Source organism: Cupressus sempervirens, chromosome 10 (assembly GCF_028749045.1).
Source record: "Cupressus sempervirens isolate cs-2001-9-10 chromosome 10, ASM2874904v1, whole genome shotgun sequence".
In the NCBI taxonomy this organism is placed as follows: Eukaryota; Viridiplantae; Streptophyta; class Pinopsida; order Cupressales; family Cupressaceae; genus Cupressus; species Cupressus sempervirens.
The window spans coordinates 178,921,135-178,945,399 of NC_143127.1; positions in this window are offsets into that span (position 1 = coordinate 178,921,135).

Below are 24,265 nucleotides of genomic sequence, written 5' to 3' on the forward strand. Positions count from 1 at the left end.
ATCATGGCGGATATTATGTGACGTAATATCCGTGGACATGCCATGTTATGTTATGGTAGACATCATGCGACGTGATGCCAATGTACATACCATAACTAGGATATAAGAATGTCATGGGACTTGATGTTCTCTATATTCCTTGATGCCAAGAGTCAGGGGATATCTAAACTGACAATGACATACAAGTCAATTTAGACATCACCTAACTAATTAATATATGTGATACTTAATTATCTTCCCTACCTAAGAGGGAGTGTTAATATATGTAGTTTCGGTCAGATATAGGGATTGCATCAATGACATACATGCATACATACACGTGCACATAATTCCTGTGATAAATCAGAATTATTATTCATATACCTTGGTAGAATCCTTGCATCTAATTAAAACATATACAAGATATGTATACATTATAGTATATAAAGATTGAAGGTTTAATGCTTAATCAAACCTGATTAGAATTGGGTCTGTTAGAGACTTCATAATGAACCCATAATGAACCTTCCCGTCTCTTCATGAGAAGACATATCATGAGTGGACATGTCCACTCATGACATGTTCCTTAGTGGCATTATAAGTATAGACCAAAACAAAAGAGATGAGCATCGAAATTGATAAATGCTCTGCTTTATTTGGAGTTCTGAAATTATGCTTTGATATTCAGTATTTTTTAATACTGAATCTATTTCACATACTTAACGAACAGTGCCATTACATATGGATCCTTTAACAATAACAATAACTAAACAAACTACACTCTTGGAACAACTAGTTATTAACTTACCCTCCTGTTTTGCAACCAGATTTGAACTTGTCAGGGTCAAAGGTTGAGCCGCATGGCTAGGGCTTGTTTCTGCATTTGCAAACACAAAGCATAGACACTGAAGTTATATGTTACTATCTACAATCTCAGATAAATTGAATGTTTAAACTTTAGAAAACCTTTTAGTTAAAGATCATTCCTGAAAAGAATAAGTAGGATAACGCATCCAACAAAAATAGTGGGTAAATCAATGACCCTGTTAGTGTAGTTTTTTATTTTTCCTATTTTGCTAGGTTTTTCCTACACTTTTAATAATCTCGCTTAGATTAATAAAGCATGTCTTATTAGGTGAATGGTTGTGAGGTGTCATCTTCCTACATGTGAGCATCCATTAGCTATCTTGGGAAGATACTTTGCTATCTTTAGTCTGATAGATGGTTGCTCCTCATTGGTTGGTGTTGCCACCTCCTCCCTCTTCCTAGCCTATATAAGCATGCTACCTGGCTTGTATTTGCATCTCGTATTTTTGCATCCTCTTAATGCTATTTTGCTTCAAGCATTTGCATTACTCTCTTGGAGACTAACTCTATGATGCTATTTTGATTTTGTATCATTTGCATTCATAGTTTAGATATTTACTCTTTGCACTAGTTTTCTGGGTTATTAATCTTTTCAGATTCTAACATGGTATCAGAGCTTTTCTATGTGCAAGAGTAGATTTTAGTTTCCTTATTTGAGAGATTCGAGGGGGGGGAAATAAACTTTATTGTAGTTTTTTGAAAAATGAAGTATGCTCTTCTCTTGCATCTTTGGATGATCCTGAGAATCAGAAAAGTTTTGACAAAAACAGTTTTTCTCTGGGGTTTCAATCTCAAATTTGACAACCAACTTGCATATTTGGAGTTTTCAATCAGTTTTGCAGGTTCCAGCATGCCATTGATGGACTTAAGAAGCTGATCCAGCATTTGCATGTCATATTTTGGTTGCTGGGGTCGTTTTCTGATTTTTGGAGCCGGTTTTTACTGTTAAAAGCATCTGATTTACACTACAACAACATCTTCTGTTCATCAGCAAGAAAAACGCTTTCTAAGTTTTGTTCGCAGCCCCGAAAAACCATCTGGGTATCTTTTAGATTTTGCATGCAAGTTGTATATTTTTCAGAATCGAGCATCCAAAGCTACAGCCATACCCCTCTTCATTGGCAGCCGCAGATCTGAATACAGTTTTCAAATGTCTCGTTCTTGCTCATACGAACTCCGATTTTGATGATTCTTGTTATGAACTTGGCTATTTTTTTGTGATCTATCCACTAATGGAGTTAGTTTTTGATTTTCATGCATGAATTCTTCAGAAATTGCAAATTCTCAGCCGTGACTGTGCACAGTTCTCGTTTTGGAAACTTCGGAGGATCATAACTTTCTCATACGACCTCGTATCGAGGCGATTCTTTTTTTGAAAGTGCATGATTTTTCGAGTAGATCGCAGTGGTGCTATTTATTTCCTTGATTATTGTGCCCAAGTTTCACTTTTAGCATATGCTCTTCATGAGGGTTTGTAATGCATTGAAATCAAGACCACTAAACATCTTTTTCTAGTGGTAATTGTAAATGCACTAAAATAAAGTGCCAAATCATATTTCTTTGGGGGGGTTCTTTGATTGAGTAAAAAGGGGGGGGCATTGTCGTGGCTGGATTCTCTTCCTTTTAGCATTTCTTTGCATTCCTTCATCATGGATCAAACAAATATGCCCATCCTAACTCCATACAATTACTTTGAGTGGAAATCACGCATGATAATTCACTTAAGGAAAGCTGGATTAAATAGGATAACTATGGGACTTGAAACTGAACCTGCTAAAGATGAAGACAAGCCTAAGTGGTTTAACAAATGTGATGAGGCATATGGAACATTGTGTTTGTCTGTTTCTCCTGACTTGCTATTTCACATTGAGTCTTTGGATACACCAAATGAAGTATGGACAAAGCTAGAAACATTATTTGGCACACAAGATTCAATGAGGGGTCATATGTTGGAAAATGAATTAATTAGTTTGAGTCCAGGCAATTTCAACACAATCCAAGATTTCTTCACCAAATTGAAATCACTAAGGCTGCAGTTAAAACAATGTGGAATTGAAAAGAAAGATGAACAACTGATTCTCAGTATTCTCTCTAAGCTAAGTTCAGAATATTCTGTGTTTGTCTCTACCTTCTATGCTACTAAGGGTGCACTTGGTACTCAATTCACCATGCCATCTCTAGATGATTTTGCTGTCAATCTTACTCGAGAACAGGACAAGCTAATCCAGATGGGCACTCTTAAGTCCTCTAAGTCACATGCCTTAGCAACCAACCAAGGCACAAAAGAACAAAAAGGACAAAGTAGTAACAACAATAGTAAGGATGAGAAACAAAATAATAGTGAGGAAAAGAAGGATCAGATACCAATTGCTTCAAAAGCAACTATTGATACCTCATCCTCCAAGGGCGATAAGCCTAAGAAAGAAAAGGTTAAATGTGCCTATTGTAAAAGACCCGGTCATGATGAACATAAATGTTTGAAGAAACAAATTGATCACTTGACATACATTCTTGAGAAGAATAATATTAGTGTTCCTGAGTCTATCAAACAAAGTTCTAATGAAGAGTCTAACAAGGCAAAAGAAAACAACAAGGGGAAAGGAAAGGGCAAAGCTCTTGTTGCAGTTGCTTCCTCACCATCCACTTGGGTTCTTGATTCGGGTGCTTCACACCACATGGCTTCATCTAAGGAAGAACTTGCATCCTTAGAGCCATGTACTATGCCTTCTATTTTGATGGGTGATGACACTCCTATTGAGGTGTGTGGGAGAGGGTCTGTTGATGTGGGGGATGGCACATTCCATGATGTTCTTTGTGTACCCTCATTATCAACTAATCTCCTATCAATATACCAAATCACTCACACAGGTTTAGGCAAGCGGGTTGAGTTCACTCCTGATTCAGTGGAGATACGTGAGTTGCATAGTGATTCTGTAGTTGCAGTTGGGAGAGCAGATCATCAGTCACGGCTCTATCTGTTTTCTCACTTTGTTCTTGATCCTCCTTCATTTGTTTTGCTCACTCACTCTAATGATGTGAGTAAATTATGGCATGAGCGGTTTGGCCATCTTAACTTCCGCTATTTGCATCAGCTCAACCAGCAGAGCATGGTCACAGGGTTGCCTTCTACTTTGACATTGGAGTCACTTGGAATACATGATAGATCTTCTGATGGGTCAGATTCACTTGAGCAGTCTTCTACCTCCACTTTTGATGCAGAGAGTGATTCAGAGGACTCACCTCCTTCCTCTCCTAGTCATCATTCACAGGTTGATGATTCTCCTCTAGATTCTCCATCTTCTGGTCCACTTTGGGCTAGACAGACCTTGCAGTTTGCAGGTGATTGGGTTGGGGATCCATCAGACACCAAGCAGACTCGTTCACAATTCCAGGATGCTCAGCATATCTTCATTGCTACTGCCTCAAATCCACAGTCCTTTCATGAGGCTTCTGGTATTTTTGAGTGGGATACAGCTATGCAGGAAGAGTATAGTTCCTTGATGAGGAACCACACTTGGGATCTTGTCCATTTTTCTAAGGGAAGAAAAATTGTTCGATGTAAGTGGATCTACCGGGCAAAATTTGCAAGCTTTGCTGGAGGTGCAAGATGCTACATCTTTTGGGGGGGCCTCTTCCTCTCACTTGGAGTCCTAATTTTCTTTGGGGAGTCTCTTTTCTCTCTCTTTTGGGGGAATTTTATGTACATGGGTACCTCATCAGGCTTGACTTGCTGGAACCCATTTCTACATCCACCTAAGCTTCGCTTATGGGGGGGTGTTAGTGTAGTTTTTTATTTTTCCTATTTTGTTAGGTTTTTCCTACACTTTTAATAATCTCGCTTAGGTTAATAAAGCATGTCTTATTAGGTGAATGGTTGTGAGGTGTCATCTTCCTACATGTGAGCATCCATTAGCTATCTTGGGAAGATACTTTGCTATCTTTAGTCTGATAGATAGTTGCTCCTCATTGGTTGGTGTTGTCACCTCCTCCCTCTTCCTAGCCTATATAAGCATGCTACCTGGCTTGTATTTGCATCTCGTATTTTTGCATCCTCTTAATGCTATTTTGCTTCAAGCATTTGCATTACTCTCTTGGAGACTAACTCTATGATGCTATTTTGATTTTGTATCATTTGCATTCATAGTTTAGATATTTACTCTTTGCACTAGTTTTCTGGGTTATTAATCTTTTCAGATTCTAACAGACCCTAACAAGAATTGGGAAAAATATCACAATTAATGAATAGCTCCCATCGATTACAGGCACACCTAATTAAAGATTGTCCTAAAAAAGGCTTAATTAATTCTAACTGGTATAAGGCAAATGGACATAACTGGGACCGAGTACAAAACCTAACATAATATTATAGTAAGAAAAAAACATGTAGACCAGTCCTGGTAGTGAGTTTTCCCAGTGAATGAAAGCATTGCATCTGGCCATATCCTTTTCCAGAAACTCTTCTATCACTTATGGCAAATCCCTGTGAAATGGGTATTCCAAACAAATAATTATAGCTATGTTCCCTGGCGTTTTGGGGATAGGGACGAATTTTTGGAATGTTTCCTAAGAAGTCAAAACGAGGATGGCACTATACAAATTATATATATATCTCCGTGTGTGTGAGTTTTTCAAAATATATTAAGATATTATAGAGATATATAAAAATACTTGTTAATTGATAATAAGAAGACAATATGCAAATGAATCACCAATTCACAAGTTACAGCAGTAGTATAACAATATAAATTATAGTAGCAATAGTATAAATCAGTATGTAACAGTATTCTAACATTAGTCTCAACATCAGAACTGTAATATACTATCCCAATTTGCATGTAGTGTCAAACTTCTAGTATTTTTTCAATTTGTTTGCGTTTTTTGAAAGAAAATGGAAATCCTAGAAGGGATAACACTCGAATGCAGATGAAGCTCAAACAATATAATTGAGAAATTAACGAAGTCACATTAAATCTGATTTGTGACAGCAATTCTAGTTTGCCGAGAATGATGGTTTTTTCTTCAGATTGTACAAGGCTTATTTTCAGTTGTCTTATTTTCCAGATTACTTGTGCATGCTAATTTACTCCTTCCTTTGTTGGCGTCAATGGCAGCAGACTTTTATGTTGGGATTATGACTGGTTATTTTTTCATGTAGCTTCCTCAATTTCATTTGCAACAACCGGAAGCTGGGTGGCTTGAGACATCTTCTAAGATCCTCACTATTACCTGGATTTCAACGTGCTTCCCTGCCAATGGAATGATCTGCTACCGCTATAAATAATCAACTGGAAAATGCCTGATAATATAACTCCACCACATGCCAATAATACTTAATTGATTCCTGTCCTGTGACTGAATGGTATGGCTTGTGCAGTATATATCTGGTTTGATCTGCTCTCTGGAAACAACTTTGAGATCTGCAGTTGAGAAATTCTTCAATTTATGCTGAGAATTTTATCCTTTCCTTCACCAATAATCAATCACCGATTATATTCGTCCTTGGCTGATATTACACATCTGCAGATGAATTACTAATAATTGAAGGTTGTCCCCAATCAGTCAGATCTGAAGCAAACCTTGCAGTAGGTCTCCCTCCTCAAGCGGTAGCTAAAAATTGTCATGAGATAATACCTAAATGCTTCCCTCCTTTCCTTTAATTTAAATTTTCCCTCCAAGATTCCATTCAAACCACAATTAGGGCTCCCCCTTATTTTTAGTAATGCAAAATATATTTTATTTTCTTTTAATATCCCTCGCGATGAATCAACCAACATAGGGATTTTAGCATAGGGGGGACAATGTTAAGTTATAATTTAATTATATTAGCTCTTACGAAAAAGTGCCAAGGGGTGCACTTTATTATTAGTTCCTGCCGTATGGCAGGATACTATAGCATCCAAGTGGATGCAAATTTTCAATAAGTTTTGACCAATTGAAATGTTTTATATATGCATTCCAACCTAGTTTCATAATGTTTTTGAATTCATGCCATTATTTTTATTTATAAGAACATGTTAAATTCAAATTTCCCATTGGCTGTTGTGGTGAACAGTAGGGTATTGAGCTTTTTCCATTGTATTAAAAAATGAATTTGTGGCAATGCTGACGGATGGATGGAACATAGCAATAGTGATTTTCTTTATTGCTTGGCTTTATGTTTCGTCAATTGTCTTATCTGAACCACTATGCTTAGCCAATTCCCAAATCTAAATCTTGAGGAAATCCAAGGAAATCCACCGTATTCTGATTTGGATTTATACTATGCACTGTATAGTTGTCATATTGTCAGCAAAGATGTCAGTTTTGGGAGAAAATGTGGTCACAATTCTTTGGTCTGTCTTTTACTCATTGTCTTGGGGAATGTTTTCCGGCTGTCTGTCGACTGCATTTAATTGGGTTCTTCAATTCTGGTCATCTAAAGTTCTTATTTATTAGTAATTGTTGATTTCGGAGGCATCGGGAAAATTGGACAGTCCCTTCTATATGCTTCTGAGAAGTAGGTTTTGTTGCAGAAAACAGGTATGTTTTTGTCTTTCTGTGATGTATTTTGCTTAAGATTTTGTTGCAGAGAATAGGTATGTTTTTCATTTGTTGATACTGCTTCTAGGTATGTTTTTCATTGGTTGATACTGCTTCCTGTACTACTTTTTGTAGAAAATTGTTTCAGGTTTGATATGCGTTCTGTGTTCTGTGTGTATAGATGGCTTATTTTTCTATTTACTCTTCAATATTTGTTTCGCCTTCTGGTAGCTCGTCTTCTCATATTTGTGAGGATTTGAGCGTGCCTGATAGAGGCCTGTATTCTAGCAAGCTCTGTTGAGTCGCTGTATTTAGGCAAAAGTTCTTTGCTAGGAGCAAATGTTGTTCTGCAAAATCTGTACCCAAGAACAACAACAAATCGATCAATAAAGAAGCGAATCTAGGTATATACATTATTCATTTCTATTTAGTCTTTGTGTTCTTCTGAAATCAAAAAATTATTGATCAAAAGCTGCAAAAGTGACGTTTTTGTCGGCAGCCATGAGGTCCTTCCATACCTGGTCTTTCATACCTTCCTGTTGCAATAAAACCGGCCACAAAGTGCTGAATTTTAGCCTGACAGAAGGACGGGGAGTCCAGATTTGCTAACTGATTGATACCGCTTTCAATGCTTAACGTGTGGAAGTGTATTGCCTCTGTCTGTGTCTAGTTTGGCCATGCAAGACTTGGGCGCCTGAACCGAAGTATTGCAAGATCTTTGAGATATCTCAAAAATGTCTTCCCCTACTCTGAGCGGTACGGGGGTTCTAACCCCAAATCGTATGTTCAGATCGAATGTTGACGTTGTTAGTGCCTTTCCCCTTCTGCTTACAACATCTTCTGTAACGTTTGTGCAGACGACTTCTCCTAATACACTCAATTCTCTCCTTCTACTGGTCGCTAGTGTGCCTGGTGGGCCAGCTTTTGGGCTATCACTGCTTGGGAGAGATATTAAGCTGTTAGCCCCATAACTGCTGTAGTATAAATTTATAATACACACACACATACACAGGCAAACCCACCCATAGCCAAGGAAACAAATTGTCATACCTGTGTACCTGAACCCTGTACCCATAACGGAACCCAAATCAGCAGCTTAGTTGAAGCCGTCTAATGGGTTAATGCTTGAAGCCATCAAGATGGTTCTCTGGGGAAAAAAAACTGTTAGACAATCCCGAAGAGCAAGCAATAAATCCCGAAGTTACTTATTGGCTCCTCTCCCAACCTTAAAGCGCACCCGCGGCGGACAAGCGGCTTCGCTCCTTGCGCGGTAAGATGCCTACGCTCCTATCCTTACTGGGCAAAACAGTATAGCATGTTCCTCGCAGTCTTGAAACAAACGATGAGACTTCCAGCAAAGAACAAGTAAGAGTGGGGCAGCTACCAAAACAGATCGTCCACACCTCGTACACAATCCACATCAAAACACGGTGAAAATGAATCCAACAACTCACCTGAAAACACTTCCCGTGAATCGAACCCTTCATCAGTAAAAAGACACCAGAAGCTTATAGAAAAACCACTGTGCTCTGTGCAGAAAACACCATTATGCAAACAACCAAAAAGGGTATACAGCAAATTCCATTGCGTTTGAATCCCGGCGATCAGCGCGATGAAATCCGAAGCCTTGTTCCTTCCTTTTCAGACGCCCCCCACCCAACTACCTTGAATGAATGCCTGGGAATACACACCGATCAGATGCTTCATAACGTTCCTACACCGCCGAAATTAAATGAAATGAACGCGAAATTAACGCAAATGACGCCAAATGCCATGAAATCGAACCAAAGGACGTGTAGTGAAAGCCCCCAGCGCCACGAAACGAAAAGAAGTTCAGCGAAATTAAATGCCACTCAGAAACGTGGACCGGCATATCCGCTGGAAAGCAGGTCCCGTACATTTATTTTGGCTCCCCAGTCCACCTGTTGGCTCGGTTCCCGGTCGCCCTCTAAAGCAAATTGGAATCCCGCGTCGCGTCCGCTGGGCGCATTTCAAAATGTAGCGAAATGAATTTATCTAGACATGATCTCGTTAGGTTCAATATTGAATGGTATTTATGTGACTAGAAAAACTTGAAGTTTTTTAATGCTTATCTCTTAACTCATTAATTGAAGGAAATATATGGCTCAATCAATTATCATGCCAATATTTATGACATGCACGTTATGTGTAGGATGCAAGAGGTTTTACATACTTTTCCAAGATGCTTGATCATGCACATACGGGTGCTAAAAACAAAATTTCATGGCTCATGGTTATGGACGTACCAATTGACGTTTTCTTGTTTATGATTTTCTCTAAATTGGAGGGTGTTGCAAAGATTTTACTATTATATTTTACCAATAATAATATATTGAATTTCTCCATTTAAGTTTTTTTTAATAACGTTTTAGTGGATAACATTTGTGTTTGGTTTTTTGTTGGTCGAAACTCGGACTAAATTAATAATAGTTGCGACTAACTCTCCTTCCCAAAGAGAAGGGGATTGGACGATCTTCCATTATTCTACAAACTTTAGATATTATATGGATAATACTACGTTGGTAACCCCACATCATGGGTTCAAACCCAAGTGAAATGAGGGTAAACTTCCACTTCCTGCATGTATTCAATGTATCTTTCTATGTTTGTTCATATAAAATTTTCTGTAAATTGATGACCATTATTATTGTGATTGGGCCCTTTAACAGTTTTATAAATGAGATTATGTTGTGTTGTGGAATGTTTTCATGAAAAGTCTTTCCTATAAATTGGGCCATTATTATACACATTTTAATAATTAGTCATTAAAAATAATAGTTGGGCTTTTCTAGATCTTCTTTTGACTATGTGATATTTATATTGATCTTAATTCATCTGGAAGTGGACGAAAAGACGAGATGGATTGATTTGTTTGGAAAAATATATGTAAGTAGAATAGTAATTTTTATTTTTAAATCAGTAAATTTTGAAATTAATTATTTCAATTACAATGATTTAAAAATAATTTATTTAATTCGTAAAAAAAATGCTACTATTTCAATTATAAAGAATAGAGGAAAATAAAAAAATGATTTGATTTATGTAATATTTTTTCAAGTTGTAAAATAATGTATTAAATAAAAGATTATATTAATTAGAGAGAAAAAATTCGATTTATTTGTGTTGAAAAATATCTGTAAGTAGAATAGTAATTGTTACTTTTTAATCAGTAAATTTTGAAATTAATTATTTCAATTACAATGATTTAAAAATAATTTATGTAATTTATAAAAAAATGCTACTATTTCAATTATAAAGAATAAGGGAAAATAAAAAATTTATTAAAAAGCACATATAATTGATGATTATAATCTATGAAAAGATTAAAAGACAATAAATTATAAATGACAGCTTAAATTGTGACTTTTTGAAATAACATCAGACATGGATTTATTGAGTAAACAACACATGGATTTATTTAGTATTTTCCAAAACTACTCGAGTTTGCAACGTGCATTTTATAATTTTGTTTGAATTTTGAAATTTTAGGTCAACCATGTCACTTCTCTTGAAAGTGTTTATTCATTTTGAATATGTGACAGATATTGTGTTATCAAAATGTCTGAACGAATTTATATTCCAAGTCCGGGTCCTCAGTGGGATTGTCCAATCATTGGTGCAATTCAGTCTACAACTTTGGAGCATGTATTTGTCATAGAATGCAGAAATGTTGAGAAAGCATTACGCAATGTGCTTGGTGAAGAATTCTTGGAAAATAAATCTGGGAGAACAACTTATGCAGATATTATTTCTAAATTCCTCACCAATTGCATGGATCTTTTAGAAAATTCTGAAATTGTAAAGAAAATGGCAAATGCGTATGTGAAGCCTTGTTTCAAACCTCTTGAAGACTATGATGCATACATCAATGCATATGTTATAGAGATGAGTACTAGCCTCATAGGTGGCTTGTTCTCTCTTGAATCTTTGAGCTCTTGTGATGTTACGACTTGTGTTTATTATTCCCTAAAAATTGCAATAAGTAGTAAGTACAAGCCTCTAGTGGACCATGCATTGCTTGCTCACCAAACTCATTTCTGTGAGCCTAGTGCATCAAGAATCTCAGATGTTTGCAATGCAATGATACTTTTGCAACTACATATTTCTCCTCCTGTAATTTCACCTTATGTAAGCACCATTTGCTCAACAAAACCTCAACCTCCTGGGGATGTTATATAACCTATTACACATTCATCCATATGGAATTGTAGTAGATGAGCATGTTATCCATATATGTACATAGCAAACAACATATGCAATGGATAAATGTAAATGTTTCTTAACTTTTGCAATAAAAATACATATAATTATCTTGTTATCAATGCATCATATTTATTTTGATTTAGATTATCACAATGTATAAGTCATAAACGAAATTAATCAAATATTGAAAAAGTGATATGAGACATATTTGTACTATAGTTTTTTTACATATATTGTACAATTTCTGGTTTAGTAATCTTTATGAAAATAAATATCATACATTTGTAACAAATGATTTTTTGAACTATGTAATTAATTGTTCTTCTCTTTCTCTTTGTCAACTGCACAGCTCGTGAAAGATACATTGAAGGTTGTCAAACTGGAAGAACATCTCAGAAACAATTGATAATTAACTAGTATGTTTCCATCCTTTTCTGCTCACAAAATTGTACTATCACATGTCAGTGAATTAAAATGCATTTATTTTTTGTAGTTTCTCAAATATTTGCAATGCATTTATATTCCTTGAATTAAACCAAAACTTGATCAATTTAATGTACATTTTCTCGTTTTCTTTTATCATATTTGTTCTTGCCCTCATCATTATTTTCCCCATCTTTTCTCTTTTCCATCTTTTCTTGGTCAGTATTTCTCTTTTTCTTCTCATAGTTCTTTTCTTTACCATTATGTTTACCCTTCTTAACGTTTTCCTTTTTTTTTTGTCTTTCTCCTTAATCTTGTCTTGGTTTTCCTTGTTCTTTGTGTTTTCCCTTTTTAGCATCCTTGTCCTTTTCCTTCTCTCAGTTATCTTTATCCATAGCTTGATCCTTTTTAGCATCGTTCTCCTTTTCCTTGTCTTGCTTTTCCCGATCCACAACCTAATTTTGTTTTGGATGCATTCTATTTATTTTTATTTAGATTATGAGAATGAATACTGAATAGGTGATATAAGCCATATTTGTACTATTTTTAGTACACATTCCTCTTTATTTTGAAATATTCTACAATGCATTCTATGATTCAAATATTGATATTTTGTACAATTTTTTCGTTCAATAATCTTTATCAAAATAAATATAGTAGATTTGTAACGAATCATAATGTGAATCATGTAATTAATTGTTCTCCTCTAATTGTTTTTCAGGTGCAAAGGTCGTAAAAAAGACACTGAAGGTTGTGAAAGTACAAGAACGTCTGAAAAACAACTGATAACTAACTGGTATGCTTCCATCCTTATTTACTTGCAAAATAACGCAAGTATTACGAAAAACATATAATTTAGATTTAGTCTTAAAAATGGGAACTTAATTAGTCAATAAATAACAGTACATGGGTAGAATTTATTTTACAAGTTGAAAATTGTACTATCATATGTCATTGAATTAAAGTGCATTTATAATTTGTCGTTTCTCAAATATTTACGATGCATTCATATGCCTCAAAATGCATACTTGTCTATAAATTGTAACAATGTATACGGTCCTACTACATCATCCTACTCTTTATCGTACATATCTGAAATTTTTGTGCTATCTATCTATAGAAACCTACATATTAATTACATGCATATGAATTTCCCACCAACAATATCTCTAAAAAAATGGAGAACATTGAACTTAAGCTATATCTTAGAATTCAATTATTCGTAGAAAAAACTAAGAAATGTTGGTCGTTTTCAACAGGTTTTCCTCTGTCCACATTGCATCAGTATGAATACTATAAATGCATCTACTATAACATATCCTCGAACAGATGAATTGTCTGAATTTCCACAACTTTGTATCCTTGAAAGAATCCAACAACTTCCAAGTGAATGCCAAAGAAAAATATTGGAAAGCTATTTTTATGACAACCATGCTTCAATGTTTCGATATCATGGATGGGGAAACATTGAGCCGATAGAAGAGACCAATGAAATTCATGTTTTGTCTCCATTCATGACAAATGGAGAATTAATTTACCTAAAACATCTGGTGCAGATATATAGGGAAGCTCATATAATAATTCGTTGTCAAGATATTTTAATTCATTTCCCTCACGGAAATCATAGTGTTCAGGAATTAACTGCCATTTTCAATCCAGCAACTAAAATGCTATTATGTCAGCTATCACCATTTAGGGCAAGTACTGAAAACGACACACTTATGCACATAATAAACCTTATTGTCTCATATCGAACTCTTTCACTTGAATGGATTATAAGATATGATAATATAGAGCTTGTAGGACAATGGTATGATGATGATAGAGGACATCTAGCAACTAAAACCATAAAGCATCATTACTCATACCATTATTTGTATGAATTTTCAAATAGTGACATGTCACCTGGCATTCATCTTGTAGCAGATATTGGAAGGTGGCATATCCCAAATGGATGAATTAAGTATTATATCATGACGATTGACAGAAGCAAATACTTCTGATGTATAAGATTAGCCTCCATTTCTGAAAAGTTGAAAAAATCTAGAGCAATATGTATCTGCTCATTGGCATGTCAATAATGTCTGCATATCTAAGTTTACCAAACTATGTCTTTCACTTGTACAAACTTATAGCAATTTCATGAATTGCACTTAACATGGAAGGATAATAATCTCTTTAGCTTGGAAGGTTGTCATCTTTTTAAAATATATTCATGTGGTAGGATTGACAGATTTCAGGGACACATCTATTTTCTATAAATTTGAATTTCACATCAAGAGCCATTGAAGTTGTTCAAAAGTCGCCGTTGGAAACTGTCAGGAAACAATGGAACTTCTTGAAATAGTATTGGGAGTTGAATTTTTCTCTCTCTTGGTTCTATTTTTCACTGTCAATGAAACACCTACTTTCATTTATTTGTTGACTTTGAATGTAGTACTCTTCTATGTAATTCTCTATCTATTTGAGAAATATATGTAATGTCCATTGCGAACAAGAATTTCATAGACAATAAAGTAAATATTATTGCATTCAAATGTAGTTAATGTTGATGATATCATGACACGACTGCATCACCCAATGTAATGAATAAGTATATCTTGTAATTAAAGTAATTGAAAATTGTCAAATATAATGACTTCTACTTGTTTCATCCGTTCAAATAATCATGTTTATGGAAATTTTTTTTTCTCTTCACAGAAGCAATGAAAACCATGACTACTTTCATGCAAATACCAATTGTTGATTTAGATAATGAAGAAACATCAACTTTTGAAAAAATCAAGCAGACCTGTTGCAAAAGAAGGAAATGTTCCAAGCATAAAGTGTACAAGGGTGTGAGGAGACGACCTTGGGGCAGCTATGGTGCAGAAATAAGAAATCCAAAGACTAAAGATCAGAAATGGCTTGGAACATTTCAAACTCCCGAGGAAGCTGCAAATGCATATAGAGAAGCAGCTCTCTCCATGAAAGGTGCAACAGATTGTATAGATTGTCATATAAATTTGTTGCGAGCAAATAGTGAAGCAATTCATAGTGCTGATATAATGACAATGACAGAATCTCTTTGTCAAAGCAACCATATCTCAAAAAACATGGAAAGTCATGTCTGTGGAGACTTGACTGATATCTCTCAAGGAAAAAAATTCCACTCACCATGCCTTGATGATATTCCATTTGAGAATATACTGGCTTCTGATGCAGAATATTTACTGACATCTATAGATATGAATCACTGTCAATCAAGAAATTCTGAACATTTACAATGTCCAACAAAATTATCTACCTCATATGAACCCAACTATTGCACACAATATAGCTATCCTCAACAACAACCATTATACACCATAGATACCCAGAATGCACAACAAATAGAAAAACAAGAAAGCATATGCCAGCCATACAGTACTTCAAATATGCAAAAAGTTGTTACCACAAAGCCAACATTAACATACAGTTCCAATGTTGGAGATACAAATTTTGACCAAGCAGCTATCGGAATTCTCAAATCTACAGACTTAGAATGGATGAAAGTACATGGTAGCATTGGTATGTCCTCAAACCTGTTGCTACATTTTACATTAATAGATTAATTGATTAGCATTTGTAAATGGAAAAAAACAGTTACTACAATCAAAATATTGCCTCTATACATATCCTCATTTCTGCTAACTACTTTATCTAACTATATCATTCCACAATCTAATGTAGGAAATGATACTATGGCAAGGCCTGCAAGAGAAGAAAGACTACCATGGAACCCAACTAGCCCAGTCATCCAGAAAAATACAAACAATTGTGACTTGAGTTCAATGAACATTGAAGATAGTATGCACCATAGAAGCGGGTCTACCTATGCAGCAAACAAACAAAGAATTAGCTCAACATTTGGTGATTTGCATGCCTCAAACAATCTTGACAATAAACACCTTGCATTGTATGACAAAATTAATTTGGAAATGAATGTCATAAAGTGCAAGGTATCGAAAATTGAGAGCATTGTAACTAATATTGAACACTGCCTATTTAATGCTCTCAACGGTAATAGCCAACCACTATGAAAGGTCTTTACCCATTTATATGAAGGGTCTTGTTATTTAACAATTTAAAGCTTGAACAACAATTATTCAGAGAGTCCAGAAATCAATATTCATAAAAAGTATAAATGTTTGTGTAAAAGTGTGCAAAAAAATACTATTACAGTGTCTTTCAAATAAAACTTATTTAGAAATGTAATTACTTTGTTACTTAGATTATTAAGTTTATTCAATTATTAGCCAATCTTATAAGTAGTCACTATTTTCCAACATTTAAAGAAATCTTTCTTGGAAAATAATTCGAAACGTTTTATATATCTAGTACTATTGGTTGAAATAGTATAATAGCAATGTTCAGATGATAGCCGTTTTTGAGTAAACTAACAAAATTTTCTACGAAAAATATTCTATATATAAAGTGACCCAATATAAATGAAACATTAATGTAAACATTGATTCGTAATAAATGCAGGCTGCCAACCTATAGCATATGGTGCACAATCAGAATGTAGCACATAACTGTCAACATATTACATTTGAAACAAACAAAAAACTACAACTTGCAATTTAACAATAAAAAAAAATAAGAATCAAACTCATTAGTGGAAGACTTCATTGTATGAAAAAATTGAACAATCAAACATCTACAAATCATGCAGCAAGACCAAAACAAATGTAATTGTAATGTACATTCAACTGACATTGACAAAACTCTTCTAAAGCATGGCTTATATAGGCCTCATGACTTCAAATACAATATCGGTGATTGTTTATTTGATACATTTGAATATCTACTAAAATTTCAACATACATCAAATGAAATTCGTAATGGAACAATAGATTTCTTCATTGCTTGCCTCCAAAATGGAGATGAGGAAGCTATCAATTCCTATAACCATGAACTCCACCCTCAAAGCCTGAGAGAGCTTGACAATGTAGAAGATATTTCAACTTATTTGCAAAGAATGCGTTTATCCGCAAAACCATCAACTAAGACAAAGAAAAATGGTTTGTGGGGGGATATATTTTGCATACATTGGATATCAAAGTGGCTCAATATTCGTATATGTGTTTGGTCTGCATCTTATGGAAAACGATATTTAGATTTTAACAACCACCTCAATTCTACTCCATTCAATATCCTCTTTCATGATGCAAATCCTTTGTCAGGGCACTTTGAACCACTGCTAACCAATGGAATCTTACAACAAAAACAACATAATATCAAATTGCACAGATTAAAAAAAATGATAAGAAACAATGGCAACACACCACTCAGACAAAGAAAGCAAAAGAAAGAAACATTAAAGAACTACAATCTGTCTACCAATGATAAGCATAATATTGCAAAAAATCAACACAATATAACATTGCGTGCAGTGAAAAGATTAATTAGAAATAAAGCTTGCAACATTAATCAACAAACAATTACAACCGAAAACAATAATATTTTCTCGACTGATAACCAAAATAATATAAAACCACAAACTCAATCCAGAACAACAATAAATAGGAAGAGGAAATCAACTAAGACAACTTTGACACCAATTGATAAATTTTTTACCACAATAAAAGACACACCAAAATATACTTGCACAATTTGTCAAATGCTCCATTTCAAGAAAGATATAAAACAATACAAAGAGGAACATACAGTTCTATACCGCAATTTGACAAAATCTTACACACCACTGCTTACCGAGTACATATGTAAAATATGCAACGATTCTCTCAAAAAAAAAAAAAAACCTAAATATGCAGTTCCTCACAACATACGCAAAAATAAGCCATTACCAAGTGTACAAAAAATAACACAACTAGAGGAACGTCTAGTTTCACTAAGAATTGCATTTGCACAAATTTGGGAATTAGGATATAAAAAGTCTCAACTTGGACTAACTGGTTCCATCATAAACGTCCCTGTAAACATATACAATATTCAAAATGCTCTACCACTATCACTATCAAACACAACAACAATTGCAGTGGCTCTTAAAAGACAATTGCAATATAAAAATGCATTTCAAAAAGGCATGGTACGACCATATATAATAATGCAGGTTCTATTCGATTTAAGCAAAACAACCCTTTACCAAATGCAAAATGTACAAATAAATGAAAAGTGGATAGAAACATTAGATATCAACAATGAAGACAATGGTTGTGAAAACAAAAGTTGTTCTGAAAGTGAAACTGAAAGTGATCTTGAATATGACAATCCAACTGATTCTTTAATACATGGATACACAGACTCTACATGCATCCACAATATGGATGACAAAATAATTCAAATTGCACCTGCTGAGAACTGTTATCCTATTGGTATTTTCAAAGACAAGTATGCAGAAGAAATGAATTTTCCAACCCTCTTCTTTGGTGAGCCACGCAATAATGACATAATGGACAAATTTAGTTATCAAAAATTATCACAGTGGGAATTACTTCATTATGAGCAAGATTTTTCACTTCATACAACAAACCTTTTCTTCAAAGCCATAAAAATAATTATACATCAGGTCTTATCGACACTATGGATACGAATTAGAAAAGGACAATTAAAAGGACGCAAGTTACTCGCAAAAGATGTAAAGCAAAAACCAAATTTGGAAAAAATTTTACGATCAGACATTGGATATGTAGATTTCAAAAGAATTCGAATATCCCCAGACTACATGCATCAATTGAAAAAAAACATATTTGCTATGATTCAACAACTTGGGCCACCTACATTTTTCCTCACTTTTACAAGTGCGGAAGAGAATTGGGAGCCCCTAATGTCGACTCTCCAATATTTACAAAAATTACGTCAACAAAAAACAAAAACAAATGACACATTTCAATGCAACGACACCAACAAAATAATACTTGTGAAAAAAGACCCAATAACATGTGCAAGGTACTATCGACATAGGATTAATGCTTTAAGGAAACTACTATTTCAAGAAAATTCACTATTTGGAAAAGTTGTAGATTATTTTTCGGTCACTGAATTTCAAAATAGGGGAAATGAACATGAGCACATGTTAATTTGGGTCGAAAATGCACCTATCTATGGAAAGCAAACAAATGATGAAATAGTAGAGTTTGTGAACATGCACATCACATGCAATACTGATAACTTGGAAGCAGAATATGCCAAATTGCATAAACATCACCATACTAGACAATGCAAAAGAACTTCGTACAAAAAATGTAGATATAATTTCCCCATTCCACCTATGCCAAATACAATGATTTTGGACCCTTTGTGCGATAAAGATGCTATTATGAATACAACTGCCAACCAAATATTTGAATCTTTGGAAAAAAGAGACTTCAATACCTCCTTCACATTTGAAATGTTCATTGATGAATTGCAAATAACAAAGAATGACTACATCATTCTACTACGATCAACAATAGACAAGCCAACTATATTCCTTCAAAGAAATCCTTCCCAAATATGGAACAAGAGTTTCTGCAAACAAATGCCACAACTATGGAGAGCTAACACAGATGCCCAATTCGTGTTAAACGCATATGCTGCTGCCATGTATTGTAGTTCATATATGGTAAAGGTTGACAAGTCTATGACACGTGCATTCAAAAGAATAAGAGATGATCACCAAAGTGAAAATATAGATGCGGTTAAAATGATAACAAAATTAGGAAATGCTTTACTAAATTTGCAACAAATGTCAGCACAACAAGCAGCACATTTAGTTCTATCCCTTCCCCTTAATAAGAGTTCACGAAAATGTGTTTTCATTGATACAAGATCAGACAATGAGCGAGTATTTGTACTCAAGTCTGCCTCAGAATTAAACCAGGAAGCAGATAACTCAGAAAATGTAACAGCAAAATCATTAATAGACCATTATAAAAATCGCCATGACAGTGTACAAAACATATGCCTAGCCGAGTACATCTCTAACTATAACGTTAGAGGAAAAAATAAAAAACGAAAACAAAAAGAAAATATTATACGCTTTATTAGTTACAATAAACACAATGACTTAGAAAACTATTGCAGAGAACAACTACTTCTTTTTGTACCATTTACAAATAACGAATCCCAACTAAAAGAAAATTTCAAAACTTGGGAAAGTGCATATACTTTTCATGAAAATATAATAAGACAAAATAGTTCAAAATTCTACTACAAATTAAATCAAGCATGGGGTGACATTGATAAAGAAGCTACAGAAATCAATAATCGATTATTAGAAAACAATCACAATAATAAAACAAACAAAACAACTGTCATAGATGACACATATGACATTCATGATGATATTCAAATTGGAAGATATAACAAAATTACAAATACAAAATATGTAGGTTTCGAAATAGGAAAACACCCAGAAATAATTGACAATGATGAATACTTCAAAATTCGACAAATGCTAAATACAGAACAACAGGCAATAGTAAAAGACATTGTCTGCAAAAAGGCCACAAATAAAACACCACTTCACTTATTCCTTACTGGCGGAGCAGGCACTGGTAAGACCTTTACGGCAAAAATGATCTATCAAGCACTGTTGCGTATATATAACAACACAAGTAACAACAACCCAGATAAACCAAAGGGAATAGTTGTAGCTTATACAGGAAAAGCAGCTTACAACATCGGTGGCATGACTATACACTCTGCATTTCATATTCCGTTCAATAAATCAGAATTCCTTCCACTAAATAGTGACACGCTAGACAAAATGTCCAAACATTATGAACAACTCAAAGTTATATTGATTGACGAAATATCTTTAGTAGGTTCAACATTCCTACGCTATATAGACAAACGACTAAGAGAAATAATGCGCACACCAACCTCTTATTTCGGCAATTTGGACACAATTTTTTGTGGTGACTTATATCAAGCCCAACCAGTTCTTGACTCTTCAGTATTTGAAAATAAAACTACAGACAAAGACTTAATGCCTTACAACTTTTGGAATGATAACATCAAATGTTACACATTGCATACCACAATGCGTCAAAAGGATAAAAATTTTATACAAATACTTAATAGAATTCGATTGGCAAAACAAACAATAGATGATATAACATATCTGAACAAAGAATGCTTGCGGCCAATACCAAATGACCCAACACTTCCTTTCCTTTTCTATAGAAAAAATGACATATATGTACACAACCAAAAAATGTTAGCAAATATGTCTGGAGAAGTTATTGTTCTAAGGGCCATAGATGAATACGAGGACAACATAAATGGCATAAGACTTTACAACCATACAACAACCCTCCCAATTGAAATACAACTAAAACGAAACATGTTGATAGAGTTATACTCAGGAAACTACAATACAACTGATGGACTAGTCAATGGTTCAAATGGAATATTCAAAGATTACACAAACCACAACAATTTAGAAATTGTTTGGATCAAATTTAATGATTCTAATATTGGAAATCTCCAAAAAATAAAATATGCACAATACTACAACCAAAGTATTGAGAAAGCATGGGTCCCTATTGTACAAATTTCAAGACCAATCCAAAAAATCTCAACAAGCAAAAAAATTACTATTAGAAAACAATTTCCAATACAACTAGCATCTGCACGCACAATTCATAGATCTCAAGGATTGACAATGGAAAGATTAGCTTTTGATCCAACAAGTATAAGACACCATGGAATAACATATACTGCACTATCACGTACAAAAACGATACAAAACCTATATCTTGTGAAACCACTCGCTCAAAAACATTTTCATGTAAAACCAAAAATAAACATGCAAATGGAACGCCTACAAACAAGTGCCTGTTGGAAACTTGAAAATGAGGCTTCATGCACAAATAATACTGAACATTTGCTTTTGTGCACATTAAACACACGAAGTCTACATGCTCATGACAATGATTTATTCAATGATATTGAAATTATGTCTTCAGACATTATATGTTTACAAGAAACTCACACAAATTCAATAAAGCAAAATTCAGTTCTAAAAGACTTCACTATTCATGTCAACCATGGAATACATGGCATTATGACATTAGTAAGAAACAATATCAATGTAACAACATCATCAACTAACACAACAAAACATGTAGAAGCAATCACATTAACCATAACAAAATCTACCAATATATTGAATATTTGCAATATCTATTCAAGGCCAAATACTCCCTTCATAGATATTAAAAATGTGTTAGACACTCTAACTTCCAAAATGCATCCAACTGCACTCACTTATATTCTAGGAGATTTTAACATTGACATGTTAGCTAATACAAAAAATACAAAAGAGATAAATAATCATATGCAACAAATGAAATACACATTTCTACTTCAACATAGACATAGCATGAATAAGCCACTCATAGATCACATTTGGTCAAATAAAACATCAAATGTATGCTTTATCCATAAAACAGAGGCATATTGGTCAGATCATTTCTCTACATTTCTTAAAATACATTTACCTGACATAATGACTATAAAAAAATGATATTTCCGTCATTCGCTCATAAAACTTTAAATACAAATTTACTCGCAAGATTCATTTTCTACATTCAAAACAATTCCACATAACAAATTTTATTAACCACTATATGAACAATAAACTTCAAATCTCAATAACTGCATTCTAAAAATTATGGAAAATGTCTAGAGTAACAAAAAATCTGATGCACTAAAGCAACTTCTCATTTCCACAATTTATGCACAGAAATCAATGGATGCAAACAAAAGAGCAGGAAAGGCTACACAAATGAGGCAAGACCAGTCTACAAAAAGGTAACATCTACTTGCTTTCATGAATTTAATAATTCTATATGCACATGGAAAATGCACTAACATACATGTCAATGCAGGACAAAAGTGAAAACTATTGGCTCCATTACAATAGAAGATTTGAATGCAAGAAAAGCAGGCAACATATTTGAAGGAGACGTGTTGGTTGTCTACAAAGTCAACTTGGACAAAGTCAACAAAACACGAGAAGTGCTAGGAGCAGATCTGACAGATCATAAAGCAGAAATGACAATAACAGTCACTGTCAATCCAAACTTAGTACAACAATTTGAAGACAAAATAATCCCAGGCATGGGTGTTTGCATTACCGGATTTGACATCCAACCAAAATCAGACTTTGATAGAGGTGATTGCGACTGCATTATTCTACTAAAGGAAACAAGCACAGTGGAAACAATCAATCGCATATGCAATGACTACAATTTCATCTCCAACACTACAATAAGCAACCTACTGAATAGCACAAGCAACTACCCAATTGGAACAATAGGTGTGTTGGTCTTTGCAACAAAAAAGCAAGGCAATCTCAACATTCTAGAAATAAAGGATGGTCAATCTGAGGAAGACAAAGCACAGGTAAGAATTAATGGCAATTATTTCTCAAACTGCACTTAGTCTGATCAGTAAAGCATTCAATATGCAAATAATCCACATAATCATTTCAACTCCGTATACGTATATTTTATGCAGCTAGAAATCCATCCAAATTTCCTTCAGCACTACACTGCAGCAGAAGAACATCTTGCTCAAAATGAAACACCAACATTGCTTTTTAGAAATATTGTAACAAGGACAGACAAAAAGCATACACTTCGTACAGGGCTCTCCACATTTATTTGCAAGCTAAATGACAAAATGACATTGCAAATGTTACAAGACATAATGCAAAAAAATAGAGAGGTAACATATAAGCAATATGAAAATCTAACAATTGTCTCTATTAAATGTGACCAACACTTACACGCTGCACTTTGCAACAGGAACATGGAAAATTGAAAATTGCAAATCCATTCTCTAACCCATTTGCTGCATTTTGTCCACACTGCAACCACAAATTTGAAGGATATGGAATCCTTGATGAAGAAACTGCACACTGCATTAGATGCAAGAAAGATGTCAACTATCTGCACAAGTTACACTTGAAGACATTGCTTCTTACTGAAAATAAACAGCCAATCCAATGCTTCATTGACGATACATTAATTGAACAGTTAATCCCGCGACTCCACAGCATCAAGTATGAGGAATATATGCAACAGAAATCCAATGTCATCTTCATGCTTAAAGAGCTTTGCATTGAAGGCACTTTCACCTTGACCCAGGCCAATGCAATTATGCATGTCAACCAGAACCAGAACACACAAGCAAGTCATAAAGTAAGTTAACAAATACATTTTAAGAAAATCACAAATAGGAATTAGTAGAGATATGTTTCATATGTGAACAACAA